At 49.2% G+C, this 13,955-nt stretch overlaps 1 protein-coding gene across 8 annotated transcripts in view; it reads left to right on the top strand.

Moving 5' to 3' along the window:
- Positions 1-13,955, top strand: part of LOC100123603 (apoptosis-stimulating of p53 protein 2) — a 114,278-nt gene that overhangs the window by 51,958 nt on the left and 48,365 nt on the right. For 2 of the 8 annotated variants that reach the window (XM_031921100.2, XM_031921098.2), the window contains exon 1: positions 7,999-8,294. The exons of the other annotated variants lie outside the window; for them this stretch is intronic. The gene's annotated coding sequence lies outside the window, so the exon portion shown is untranslated. Of the gene's footprint in view, positions 1-7,998; positions 8,295-13,955 lie in introns of those variants that run through there. 8 annotated transcript variants of the gene reach the window in all.

Raw genomic sequence — 13,955 nt, 5'->3', positions numbered from 1 at the left:
CAGCCGGTTTTTTACCTCCTCCGCGCACGTTATCGGAAAAAATGTTCCTCCGCAGAAAATTCGCCCATAAAAATCGCTATTAGCATTCGCCTGCAGCGCAGCTCTCGTCGTCCTCCGCCGTATAATAGCTGAGGGAAAAAACGAAATTTCACTGAATATACTCTCCCGACTGCAGCATCAGCGGCAGAGCAGCAGCCGGTGCATCTCTCTCTCTCTCTCTCTCTCTCTCTCTCTCTCTCTCTCTCTCTCTCTCTCTCTCTCCGCCTCTCACTTTCCTCTCGTGCGTCTCTCTCGCTCTCATCGGAATGTGGGCGGTCGGGGCTGCAGTGCCAAGTGACGGCTGCAGAAGGAGAGAAGAAGAGAAGAGAAGATTCGGCCGTGGGAAAAGCCCCGTAAGAAGGATGAGAGTATCAAAAGCCGCCGAGGCTACTACTACCTGCTGCTGCTGCAGCCTGCCTCTTTCTCTGTTTCCTGTCTTTCTCGCTGCTGCCGCCGCTGATGCTTTCCACGACTCTGTATACTATTGTTCGTTTCTACTCTGCTTCTATTTTCGTGCGATGCTGAGAGGGAGAGAGGCGGGGGCGCAGTTTTTTTTTCTCGCTGTCTGTGGAGGGAAAACGAGGCTTTTTTCGGCCCCGGCTCTGTCGCGGGGCTGCAGTTCTGCCCGGAAAAGCCAGAGGCTAGTGCGCTGGTTGGATATTCGAGTAGCTCTTGTTGCGCGTGTTTCTTCTGCTTTTTGCGCGCGCATGACTCCGTGGGATGCGTTTCCGGGACGATGCAGCTTCCGGTCCGCAGGTGAGTTTCTTTCTCTCGGCGGTGTAACTATATCGGTTTTAATTCTTCGCACAGCGAACTTTGCAGAAAAAAGAACGAGCCTCGCTTTGATTCACCTGCAGAGCTCCGGGTGAATTTGTGCTTTAGAAAAAAAATCGACGGAAACGAAGCTAGCAAAAAGAGAAGCAGGTAGTCGACCGATGCATCGATCTAATAAGAGCCTCGCTTTGCAAGTATCGCCTATAGAAGACCTTGAATTCTCGGCAAACAGCAGCGTCTTGTTCCTCTTCTCTTATACGCAATACTTTAGTTGCCCAAGTGCGCCTGTATAATATGACGCGTATACGTACACGTATCCTCAGAGCCGTGTGTACGTGCGGGATTGCGTAACCTGTTGTCAGGCCGGCTTTGCGGTCTTAATCGATGAACAATGGGTCGCATCTGGTGTGTGTCTCTCTCTCTCTCTCTCTCGCTAAAGTGGAGGATCAGAGCTGCTGCTGCTGCGGCTGTGGCGAGGGTTTCAAGGGCCAGTGACTCTTGACTTCACTCACGTTGATCGAGGAGAAGATGGCGATTTCGAGTGGCTGTACTTAGCGAACTCGCGATTCTAAAATGCACGAAGACGCATATTCGAATCGGAAACTCGACCCAGATTTTTTCCTCCGTTTAATTTGCCCATCGCGAGTTCCCATAGCGTCGGAGTAGAGAAGAAAAAAAAGAAGGAGAAGGGAGACGAACAAAAGCCAGCGAATTAAAAGCAAAGACAAACAGCGAGGGCAAAAAGCAGTCTGTTCCCGTTTTCACGGAAGAGATGCCGTGTATAGAGACACCTGCGAGGTGTATCGATTATCCTCGACGAATCGACAATTATCCGGCTTTATTTACTCTGCGCCTCCAGAGAGATCCTCTCGCTCCCACGATGTTGTGTCGATCCTCTTAGTTTTTTTCTCTTCTGCTCCGAAAGCGAGACGAAAGCGCAGTGCGTTTTTTGGGCTAAAAACTCGATTCGTCCCGTCTGCTTTTCTGGATTATAGAAAATAACAAAAGAGAATCGACGCACCTCGTGATCTCGTCCATCAACAACAAGCCTCGCGCGTATTTACACTCCGACGCTCACGTACAAACGCGGAAAAGGAAAGCGGCGCGGACACGCACATCGCGCGGTCTCTTGCTGAAATTTTCGCCTCGCAATTAGTACCAGTGAACACGCCATCCCGGCATCATCACCGCGCGCCTCCTCCGCTGCTGATAATATGGATTTTTCGTACGTCGCTGTCGAAGTGAGTATTACGGCGTTTATCGTCGAGTTCGTTGTGAAAAATCGCATCGATAATAAACGGAGCTCTTAGCCGCTAAAAGCTCTTCCGGACAGATTTTTATTCGCGCCGATCGATGCTTAATTGCGTGTACGGCGCGTGTATACCTATATACACACGCATACATCGGGGGAAGGAAGCCCCGCGCGTAAACGAAGTTCCGACGCGTCTCTCTCGTGTGTGCGTAGACCCCCATCGACTCTACGAATCCCATTAGCCCGAGGTGGCGCTAAACTCACTACCTGTACCTCCAACGCTCGCGTCTCTCTCGCGTATATTACATTCCAGTAGTAGACGACGGGTTCAGCAGAGTCGAGAGATGATTTTTTTCATTCTCAGGTAAATGCTTGTTGTTTTGCGAAAGTTTGTCTACACAGACCAGCCGTCGAGGGCAGCGGGGGCTACATTCTTAATTATAATCCATCGCGACTTTTGCCTGCCGCTGACGGGTTAATTACGCGAACCGAAACAGTTCTGCCCCCTCGTCATCGATCTATACACAGCAGCAGCAGTTCCTGTCCCCGTAGAGAGAAAGAGGAAAAGGACACTTATAGGGAACGGCTCTCCTCTTTCGAAAAGTCAGCGCGTGTATTATAGTCGAACGCATAGCAGCAGCGATGAGAACAGGGCTTCCGATCGCGTGCTGTTGGCCTGTCATGTTCCTATGGTAACGCGCGTGGCCGGTGCTGCCTGCTCAATAAGCCCTGAATTATGAGTTAGTCCCCAGGCGCGAGCCGCGCCCGTCGTTTCAACTATTCTATTACCGCGCGCAGTGCAGTCTAGTTCCTGGACACGCTCTCGCGTAGTATACACGTATGTAACCGCGTGAACGGGAGAATACGCAGAGACTAAGATTTTTCGCGGATGTATAGACGTGTGGAGATTTCAAGGAATATCATGGTATGTATTTTGAATTTCCCGCCAAAAACGATGACACCTAGTTCAACTATCGTTTACGCGCAGACGTCCTTAACTCAAGGCTATGTATAACGGTTGGGCGCCAATTACACACGTGTACAACGCACTCAATTAAACTCTCTCCTCAAAGTTAAATCAAACCGTAGACGCGTACAAAGCTGTCTATCCCCGACTCTCCCCCGACGTTCCGCGAAAATTCCTCGTAATTAATTTAGACAAACGCGCGACAGTAAAGCAGCGCGAAATTCTCTCCCGAGACTACATTCCGTACTCGCGTCTTTTTTCGCTTTTTCTCGAGGGCATCAATCATAGTCGTCGCGTCGCGCTTTTTATAGCCGAAGACACAACGAGAGCCACCGCAGCAGCTTCCATTTGTTCTACGTCGCTCGCTCGCGAGAGCAAAATTGACGTCATCCTTCAGAGAACTTAGACACGGCGTATACGCTTTTCTATAGACGCACATAAGCGGCTGAGGCTAATTGAATGGCTCGAGTCATAGAGAGCAAGAGAGAGATAGAGAGACGCGAAGAATGAAGGCGGCATATGAAATCCCCCCGGGAAAGTTGCGCTGAGCCTTTGCAGCTAGTTACTCTCCTGTATGGGATTACGTTTCCAAGTCGAGCAAGAAGTTCAACTGCTCTGCTCTGCCGCGAGTAAAAGGAGAGCTGAAAGGATGTCGCACGGCGGCGGCGGCAGTCGTACATCGAGAGCCGCTATATACACACCCACAGCACACATTTTCGTGAAAAATCAATGTTCCTCCGGAGGAGATTTATGAGCGCAGAGAGAGAGAGAGAGAGAGAGAGAGAGAGAGAGAGAGAGTCCTCGACTTTTGCGAGGGCAGGGCTTTATGGGGACCGGCACGGAATGCAAATGACACAGGCTACACCCCCTCGGATGTGCTTGTTATAACTGCCCCGATGCGAGTATAAAAGAAGAGACTTTTTGTTTCCGCTCGGTTACCCACACACACACACACATGTGGAAAGAGAGAAGAGTCTGGCATATCGATCGCGTCTTAAAAACCGCGACCCGAATGCGTCACTCTCAGCAGCGAGTGAGCGAGAGAACTTTCGATTGGCCCGTAGCAGCTTTTTTCCGAGAACGACTCGCACACACTGCTGCTGCAGAAGGCGCGAAAAGGGAACGCGGGAATCGCTGACTTCTCCTCTCTTTCTCTTTCTCCTGCAGTGTGTGAAATAAAGAGTAGCAGGTACAGTGTCGATGGATTCCCTCCGGGTTTTCGCGCGCTTTTCAAAGCTCTTTATTTTCCCGTCCCGACTTCTTTGTTCTCTCTCGCTTCTTTGGCTTTTTAACTTCTTAATTTATTTCCCTAACGGTGCTCTTCGGGGAACACGCGTGTGTGTTTTCTTTTCTTCTTCTTCTTTCCTATAACTCTTTCCAAGAGACATGCAGTGCAGTATAGCGTGTGTATAGGTTGAATTAAGAAAACATTCTGCCCATATCCGTCAACACTAGTCAGTCACAAAAGAGCGACGAATTCCCACGCAGTATAGCGTAGTATTATCAACAGCATCAGCAACAAGTCCCCGCAGTCCACTGGGTTTTTGCCGGCGCGGCGCCAGCCACCACCACCAGCGGACGAACAAAAACCGCCTGCGTTGATCATATACGCGAGAGAGAGAGAGAGAGAGTGAGAGTAGCTGACGAGCAACAAGTCCTCCCCTGCTATATATGCCGCTACACAGGGCGACGTGCCAGCAGCAGCCGATTGAGACGATTGCTCGACTCGGGATAAGTTTTATCGGGGCTGGAAACGCTCTGTAATTGATGACGCGAGGGGTGAGGGAGGAAAATTCGCAGTATCGTGGTTTACATCGATCGAGAGTATACAGGTGTGATGTGAAACGAAAGCGTTTTGGATTGGCCCTTTCCATGCCAACACTTCGAATCGCTGACGATAGGTGGCGCACCGGCACTCACCTGTTTACCATTATCGAATTTAGCGCGTGTAGCCTAGATGTAGCGGTGTGTTGGCTATTCCGAAACAGCCGTGTGTTGGGTCTACTACTTGGGTCGCTCATGCTATAACTATTGAATTGTATTTATTGTATTATACGTTTGAATTCGTGTTAGCAAACAAATACACGACAACTAATCGAACACCTCCTTTTTTTCTGTTTCAGGTGAGTGTCCATAATCGCAAAAAGCATATACAGCTTACACATACAACCCCATCAGTAATTGGCCCGTACAATCGATCGGCACGTAAGTCTCTTACGGAATATCCGCCGATGAAAACAAAACGAAAGAAGCGTCAGATGCATACGTGCAAACAACGAAGAAAAGCATAAAAAAGAAAAACAACAACACGCAGCCAGGCTCGTTACGCGTTTTTCCATTCTGCAGCAGCAGAAGAGAGCCGCTCTCATCGGGGGCGCATAACAATGCGAAAATACAGTTATGCTCGCGCGCCCCCGGTTTAATTGCCGCATTACGTGCCTTATGCAAGTAATTTTGCACGCTCTGCGCACGAGAATTATCCTATAGTCCGTACCCTATGCGTCTCCGTTTCTTCCTTTTGCTTTGTATAGATATACCTATACGCGCCTGCTAGCTACGTTCTCGTGTGTTCTGATCCTTTCTTTTTTTTTTTTTATTGAGAAACGTCTTTATTTTTAAAGGATTTTGATCGATGCGCCCGTGGGCGCACGTACGCGTTGGAAAAACTTGTCGAGAGTGCGAAACGATGTTGCTTATTTATCATAGCTCCGCTGAGGCTCCAGTTGTGTATCGAACGAATGTGCAGTGTGTCGAGAATTTCTGGACATACGACACATTGTCTGCCAGGAAGCGATTCACGCGTGAAAAAGCGAGAAAGAGGCACGTCGCTTCCTAGCAATTAAAAAACAAAAACAGACGCCGACGATAAAAAATTCATCATGCCTCCTAAGCAGCGCTGGAGTGTCGAAATACACACGTAACTCTCCGGACATTAGAGACAAAAATCTCGAGAATCCCTCGGCCATTAACAGGCAAAATCGATCTTTATCTCCGCGCGCACAATTCCGTCAAGCGTCGTCGGCGGCTCTATTATACAGCTACGCGCCCTTCGGCATTAGGGCCGGTAAATTAATGCGGCCGGGCATTTCCCCCTCTCTTTCCATAGCCTCTACTATACTCCTACTATACTACTGCTGCCGCTGCTGCTGAGAGAGAGACGTTAATGTAATAATCGCCGACCGCCGCTGGGGCCATTTCGCATAAGTGCGCCAATCCGATGAAGCGCCGCGCGCGCGGCCTAACTGTACATCTCTCGGCAATTTATGCGAGGCTTGTTTTACGAGGGGACTCCAGTCCGTGTGTATATGCTTGTGTGTTATACCGCTGCTTTTTATTTTCGCCTGTTGATTGACATCGTTTCACCGATCGGCGCTAGGGGGCGCCCTTTCGCCGCGACGATACTTTTATTCCGTATACGCGAGTTTCGAATGATCGACGAGCCGTATTTCACCGCGGCGACTTTACGAGCTTATTGTCTCCTCGATTCTTTAATGAAGAGGTGTAGCCAACATTAAAATTTACCGCCAGACTTTCACCAAAATCGTTGCACAGGCGCCAATTACTCGCCGCCGACACAATGCGATCGAGAAAGAGCACGACTACAACACGTGTACACGTATAACAGACGGATAACCGTTGCACCGACGAGCGGCGCTCGGCGTGAAAAATCTGCCCTCGCACGCAGCAGCGAGCTCCTCGGACGCGGAAAGGAAACGGTAAGTAAGCGTCGGGCCGCGTTATCGGAGCGGAGATGGCGAGACTCGTTGAGTCAGGTGCGCTGCTGCTGCAAGTCGCTCGAGCGGAACCGTTACGGCTCGTAAGGGCCAACTGCTGTTCTGCCGGAATCGGAGAGCTCTACAGCGTGTGTATACTGTATCTCGTGGCAGCTTTGATTTTTTTTTTCACGTTATTAAAAAAAAAACTCGACGATGGATAACGAATCGCGTGGGAGAGTGTCGATTGCGCGCGACACGTCGTACTAATAATCTCGTAATAAGCTCCGCATGAATGTAAAACTACGTCGCGGAGCGATTCATCTTCCCCCCTCGGAGTATACCGCTGCGAGTCTGATATATAATATAATGGATGTAAGCTGTATATGGGAGAGTCATATCGAGGAGGAAGTTCGCAGCGCTCTCGAATCAATTCCACACGGAGAAGGAGGAGTTTCCAGAGCGTTCGCGCGCGATATCTTCCGCTTTCTTGCGCGCTTCGGGCACTGCGGATCCGATCCGCGATGCGTCGGCCTTTATCCGAAGTATTATCAAACTTCGCGCTGTGTTCTGCACACACTCGAGTTGCCCGGAGTGAGAGAGAGAGAGAGAGAGAGAGAGAGAGAGAGAGAGAGACGAAAATAGCGAAAGAGGCGAAATTAGGCGTCGCGCGATGACAAAAAGCCCCGGAAGTCCCTTAATTGGAGAGTCGGCAGCGGCGGTACTCGTCGCGGCCTCGATCCCGGAGAAAATAAAGCCGATGGGCCGTCGCTGTCACGTGGACGTACCCTTTGCGCTGCTACTGTGTAGGAGGCATAATTAACACCGAGAGCTTTGTGCTTGCGACAAGCTCTCGCGGATGATTTGTCACAGCGATGCGAAAAATCAAAAGCCAAAGCTCTCTCCCATCGGCGACAAATGAACCCCGTACAGCAGCAGGCATCCCAATAAACCAGCCCGAATTCCATCCTCGCATCTCTCTCCCTCATATCCCAGTCACCCACACGTATAGGTACACACACTTCGTGCAGTGCCCCCACCACAGAGAGAGAGAGAGAGAGAGAGAGAGAGAGAGAGAGAGAGAGAGAGAGAGAGAGAGAGAGAGAGAGCGGCACGAGTCTCACCCCTCCGGTGTGTGTGTGTGTGTGGGTGTATTATATAGCCACCGGCTGCTGCTCTCCTCTCCTCGTGAGCTTCCGGCGGCGCTCGGCTCGCTCCGCACAGTCGCGTGTACTCTCTTTCTCGCAGCGGAGACTCGGCGAGTCAGTTCGCCTCCGCGACCCCGAGCCGCCGGTTCGGAGACACATCTCTCTGTCTTTCACGGTGTCATAGCGTAACGTCTAGCTTTTCTCGTTCCGGACGCGGTGTCGAGGGTAGGCTAGTCTGTCCAGGCTGATCCAAACTGTTTTTCCTAACGCTCTTCTATATGCGCGAGTGCCGCAGGTCGGCCGCAGCCTGCGCCGGCGGTAGCGGTGCTGCAGGTGCAGGTCCCGATGCCCTGACAGCGGACCAGCTGGACAATAACGAGCTGTCGGATAAGTCCAGATGAGTAAGGCTCGAATTTTCCTCTCTCACTTTTTTCTCTCTTTCAAAGTTCACTCCTATCATACTCCGCGTGCGAACTGTGGGGCGGCGATACAGAGTTTGCCAATGCGCCTCACCGTACGCACGCTGTAGTAATCTTGTGCGATGATCTTGCCCCGACACCTTTGTCTTTGGAACCCCGTTTTTGTCTCTCATTTACACACGTCTCTCTGTCACATTGTTGTACATCAGTAGCACCACATCATGTAACGCCTGCGTACACCCGACGGATGATTCTATACCATGTCGTCCATCTGTGACTGTTGCCTTTGGCTGCTGTATACCCACCACAGCGTTTTATCATCGCAGAGCTCGAGTCTCGAGAAAAGTGTGTTATAAGCGCCGAGAGAGAGGGGGGAAATAAATCCGGCATACTTTTCGCTCTATAATTGGAAGGTCTTAGTCCGGCGAATCGATGAGGAACTTTTTCGATAAGGTTGTTCACCGACTACGACGACGACGACGGGAGAGCAAACTCGCATAAAATACTCGGCGTTTTTCTTGCATTTTTCCACGAACCTCTGCTATCCGCGAGCTCGGGCCTTAAAACTTTTTGTCTTTTCCAGCGCTGCTGATGCTGGCCGGAGAGGGAATTTAAAATTTTCTTTATAAGCGTCCGCTAAAAGTCCGAGAGTGTATGTATACAACGCGATGTATAGTGTATATAAGCAAGACGTTTCCGGCGCTTATAATACTTCGCAGCCCGAGTTTGTAAGAGGAAAACTGCCTCCGGCGTGCAGTATCACACCGAAAGTTTTAATGCTAAATTCGTTATACTCGATAATGCAGCAGTTTTCTTCTTAACACAACTTTACTTCCATGCACGTTATAATTATTCATGCGGTCGTACGCGAAACATAACCTCAAAACTGTTTTTTAACGGGCCATGCAGATGTTTGCAACGACGTCAAACTCGATCGACGCTCTCTCTCTCTCTGCTGAGATAACCGCACAATATTTTCATAATTAGTTCACCTGCGGCCTGTCCACAATCGCGTTAAATGCAGCAGCAGCACCGCAGGGTATACATCCCGCATATCCGCCGAAATTTCGTCGTATAATAAAAGCCAACTGCGTTACACGCAGCCACGATCAATGGTCAAAACGAACCTTTGCCTCTGCGCCGGGAAATCCGTTCGCGGCAACCTGATGCTGCGCGCTCCGCTGTCCGCGAACGAAAGATTCATGCATTACGCTTTTGAAATAATTCAACAGCAGCGCGTTCGACTCGGTTAATCGAGAGTAATATGCGCAGAGGGATGGTGTTATTGATCGAAGAGGAAACCGTTCTATCAGACTTGCGACCGTCAAGCTTTCTCGGACCAATCGGCATCTGTCAATCATTAAAGGGGGCATTTGTCATGCTTAAGCAGCTCTGCGCTCGCTCGCGCTCTGAATTGAATGAATCAGTTGATTTAGCCAGTTTGTTTCCAGACCGTCTCGCAATAATCGACGTCGCTGCCGTTCCGAGAAATAAAACCTCGGCTGCTGCTGATCAACGAAAATCACGTTCGATTTAGCTCGCGCGCAAAACTCTCAGCGTCTCGCATTCGCCTCGTTCCTCCTCTTTTTCCCACAGTGGGCTCTATCCGCTTAAATAGGATGAAGGCGCACTCGCGGGGGGTAATTAGATAAAGAGGTGCTCGGCGATTAGCTTCTCAAAGAGCCCAACTCGGTGTACACGCGTGCCGTTGACCTTTTCTGGTGCGACTCTTTTATTTTGTAGCGGCGGAACACGACCTCGTGGAATCGGAAAAAAGCGTTGACAAAATTTCCGGATAACAGTCTTTTATTGGCAATAACTGCGGCGGATCGCGCGAGCGAAGCATGAAAATGAAATCCGGCGGACTGTAACGTTGTCGCATCGATATTACAATTAATGCTTCTCAATACGTGTATTTCGTTCGCTGTAATTACGCCGCGTGTATAGATGCGATATTTAATATCCAAAGTTAAGGGGGGGGGGGTGACAACTTTTCAGCTGTGAGTGTATATATAAGCGCACTTCTCGAAACTCCGGGGCAACTTCGCGAAAGGGGGATATAACAGCCTCCAAAAATCCATTTAGAATTGAGAAACAAGCTTGGAATTTTAACGACCAATCAAAGTAATTAAATGCCGCGAGGGTATTAAATATTCAGCGGGAGGGAGCTCTAATATAACTGCCAAAACGATCATCAAACAATTAAGCAACTTTCGCGCGTTATATGTCGCCGAAAGTTGCGCGCGAGGACACATTTCTCGGTATTACAGTAGTTTCCCGGAATGTGTATCCTCTCTTTAAAAAATGATGGCCTTTGTTGTGAAACATTTAATACGTGATTCTGATTGGTTGCTGGTTGGTTGCCTAAGCAACGAGATCAGAACCGCGCTTTAAGCTTTTTTATAATGCAAATAAATGGCATTTTAATGATAGACAAACCCACTGACTCTTATTATACTGAACTTTTCTTCAAATTCACTATTCAAACCAATGATGACAACATTGAGCATTATTAATATATTTATTATAAAATAGTTTTGAGGGATTTAATAACATATTACATGCTTATAAAATATTAGCAGACGTTAGTGTACCACCCAACACTTATGGTAGATTTTCTACCAGTGTTATTAGACAGAGATAGAATCAAGAGCGCGCGAAGCGCACACACTGAACACACAGTATAGTCCTCGCTGTATAAATTGCAAAAGCAAACCGGTAGTAAATTTCGCTGAATTAATAAAAAAATCCCATAAAACAATAGAACGAGCCGAAAACACATGTGTTTCGCCTATACACTTGGAGAACATATTCCAGAGTCCGTCCCATAATCGTCCCTCGGGGAAGCATCGTCGGGACTTGTCCCGGGCTTAGCAACTTTTAAGCCAGCCGTGCGTCCGTGCGATATTTCGAGAGCTCTCTCTCTCCCTCCACTAAAGCGATTATTATTTCGCCGGACTTGGTGTATATATAACACACCCGTGCACCGGAATTTACCGTTTCACTTTTTCCACTGGCCATTGTTCGCTCTCTTTCTATCTCCCCATACGCATAGGCGCGCAATCTTCGAATAGCAGTTGTGTGTCTGATTATGGTTATATGGACCCTTGGCGTATTGTTCCGTCCCGAGACAATGGAGGGAGAATCAAGCGCGTGTGTGTTTTGTTTTCGCAGAGGGAATCGCCGTTATACACTTTATAATTGATAAGAGCTCTCCCGTCTACGCGCGTGTTCTGCGATTGATAACGAAGCGATCGTCCCTGTGGCCCAGATATGTGCTGGTGTTTAGCGAGACTCTTCGGTCCGTTAAACCGCGAGTGATCGCATCGGATTTATATACGTTCCGTTGGATCGACACGAGAAAGAAGAGAGAAAGAGAAGGTACACAGTGTAACTAATGGGAGCGGAAGTGAGAGGAGACGCACAATGAGGGGAAAGAGAGCCGCCGCCGTTTTGTCGTTCGGGGGCCGATGAACTAAATCCTCTTACACAACAAAGGCCCGGCCCTAAAGCCATTGTTTATATCGATTGTGGGAAAGAGAGAAAAAAATGCTGATGCTTCGATCGCTCGCTGATAAGACAATTATACATATGAAAGCACGTAATATAGCGTGAGTTGAACGCTCACTTTCGCGCAGAGAACAGTCGTAAACAAGTGGGTGGCAGTAGCAGCGATTTATCTCCGCTGGACGTCGAGCTGCCCGTATGCGCGTCTGCTTTTCCTCCTATTATAATACCCACAAACATAACACAGCAGACTGATGCGTAAAGCAAAAATTAGTCACCTAAAAATACTACACGCGCATTCCAGAGACTTATCCGAAAACACCTCTTTTTACTATACACGCGCGGAGGGAAGCTGAGATACCATAGCCAAGAGGGATAACGACGCCGAAAGCGCGAGCAGCGATCAAGAATGTGGAAGAGCACGAGATAGAGCCCGCGTTCGAGCACATGACGTGAAAAAAGCAGATAGTGCGCGCGCGCAGGGAAAAAAGGGAGTTATGCCCTCGGTTATAAGTCCTCTCTCACGGCTATGCCGACGCCGGAGGATTAAAGCGCCGTGATAAGGGCTGCCGAACACTTTACAAGCCTGGACATGTAGTATACCCACAGAGCTTCTGGGAGAAAGTCGAGGACCGGCGGAAGATATGCCACTCTCTCTCTCTCTCTCTCTCTCTCTCTCTCTCTCTCTCTCTCTCTCTCTCTCTCTCTCTCTCTCAAAAGAATCCGAGTATCTCTCCTGCGCCCCATTGACCAGTGAAGATGATGCCCTTCGAGCTTCTTTTTTTATCTCACGTGGAATACGCTGATCGCGACGGTAATATACCGAGAGTCGTCTCTTTTTAACGAACGTCAGAAGAGGCCTTTGGATTTAATTAGCAGAGAAAGAGTCGCCTGCGCGATATCAATCGTATTTATCTCCCGGATATACAGGGTTAAGCTCGCGATCTGCTCTTGAAAAGTATCATCCGGAGACAGGAGCTATAGCGTCGCGAAGGAATAGACCCTCTTAATCTCGCGATGGAAATGACTCAGCCGAGGAGCAGCGAATCGAGAGTACATTTAATTATATCCCTCATCTTCTTTTTCTCCCTTATAACTCTGACTTTTGCAGCGCATTGTTTCCGCGGAAATCGAGATTCCGAGTTGTTAACGTGCGTAACTGCAGTGCACGCGCGGCTCTGAGAATAATTAGCAGTTGCGTCACAGAGCAAAAATCGCGTTCAGTGCAGGAGAACAGCGTCCAATCGAATTTCCATCAGGGCTGCGACACGAGGTGCTGGATATCCTATTAATTTAACCTCCGCCTCCTCCTCCTCTTCCTCGTCGTCGACGTCGTCCTTCCCGAATTAACTACTTCATTAAAACGAGCCGCTAAATCAGCCAAATCCGACGTTATTGTAAGGAACGACGAGAGAGAGAGAGCGAGAGAGAGAGAGAGAGCGTCGCCTCCTGCACTCCCGCGTAATTCCATCTCCCCCACTGAGTTATTTCCTCTCCTTTCGCTCGAATTGCAGACCGATACCTGCAAAGACCACCTGCAACGCCGCCGCGTTACGTAAGCTCGTGTTGCGAGGACGTAATTAAACGTCGTTATTATCATTATATAAAAAGAATAAAAGCAGAGAAATTATTTCAATTTTTTCCCAAGCGCGTCTAAACAGCTAGTGTTCGGCAGCTTCTCAATTTGCCCTTATCGCCGGCATCAAACGCGTCCGAACTTCCTGCTAAGTATCGGCAAGATCGCGTCGACTTCAAAAGGACCAATTTTCCGTCTCCTCGACTCGCGTCGCACGACTCAAACGAAGTAGAGAAGCACCTCAAGACGCCCTGCAAAGATAAAGCCTCGCAAGTCGAAATTCCGCGTAATCGACGCTATACACCTGCCTCCCCGTCAAACTTTTAACCGACCCCGTATAACTCGCCACCCCGAGACGAGAACAGCCTCTTTGCATGTTAAATTGGCTTGTCAAGTTGTCGGCTCCTCCGTCAAAACGCGCTCGGCCCCCCACATCGTACACGAACTTGACCAGCGGACCGATTTCCGCAAATCTCGACTGAGAATTCGTCTCAACAATTTTTGCCCGATTCTACGCACCGACAGAGGAATCCGAATGTAACGCGTTTCGGAAGGAGAGA

This window comes from Nasonia vitripennis, chromosome 1, assembly GCF_009193385.2.
Source record: "Nasonia vitripennis strain AsymCx chromosome 1, Nvit_psr_1.1, whole genome shotgun sequence".
In the NCBI taxonomy this organism is placed as follows: domain Eukaryota; kingdom Metazoa; phylum Arthropoda; class Insecta; order Hymenoptera; family Pteromalidae; genus Nasonia; species Nasonia vitripennis.
The sequence above is the reverse complement of the archived record's forward strand: the minus strand, read 5'-3'. Positions and strand labels throughout refer to the sequence as shown.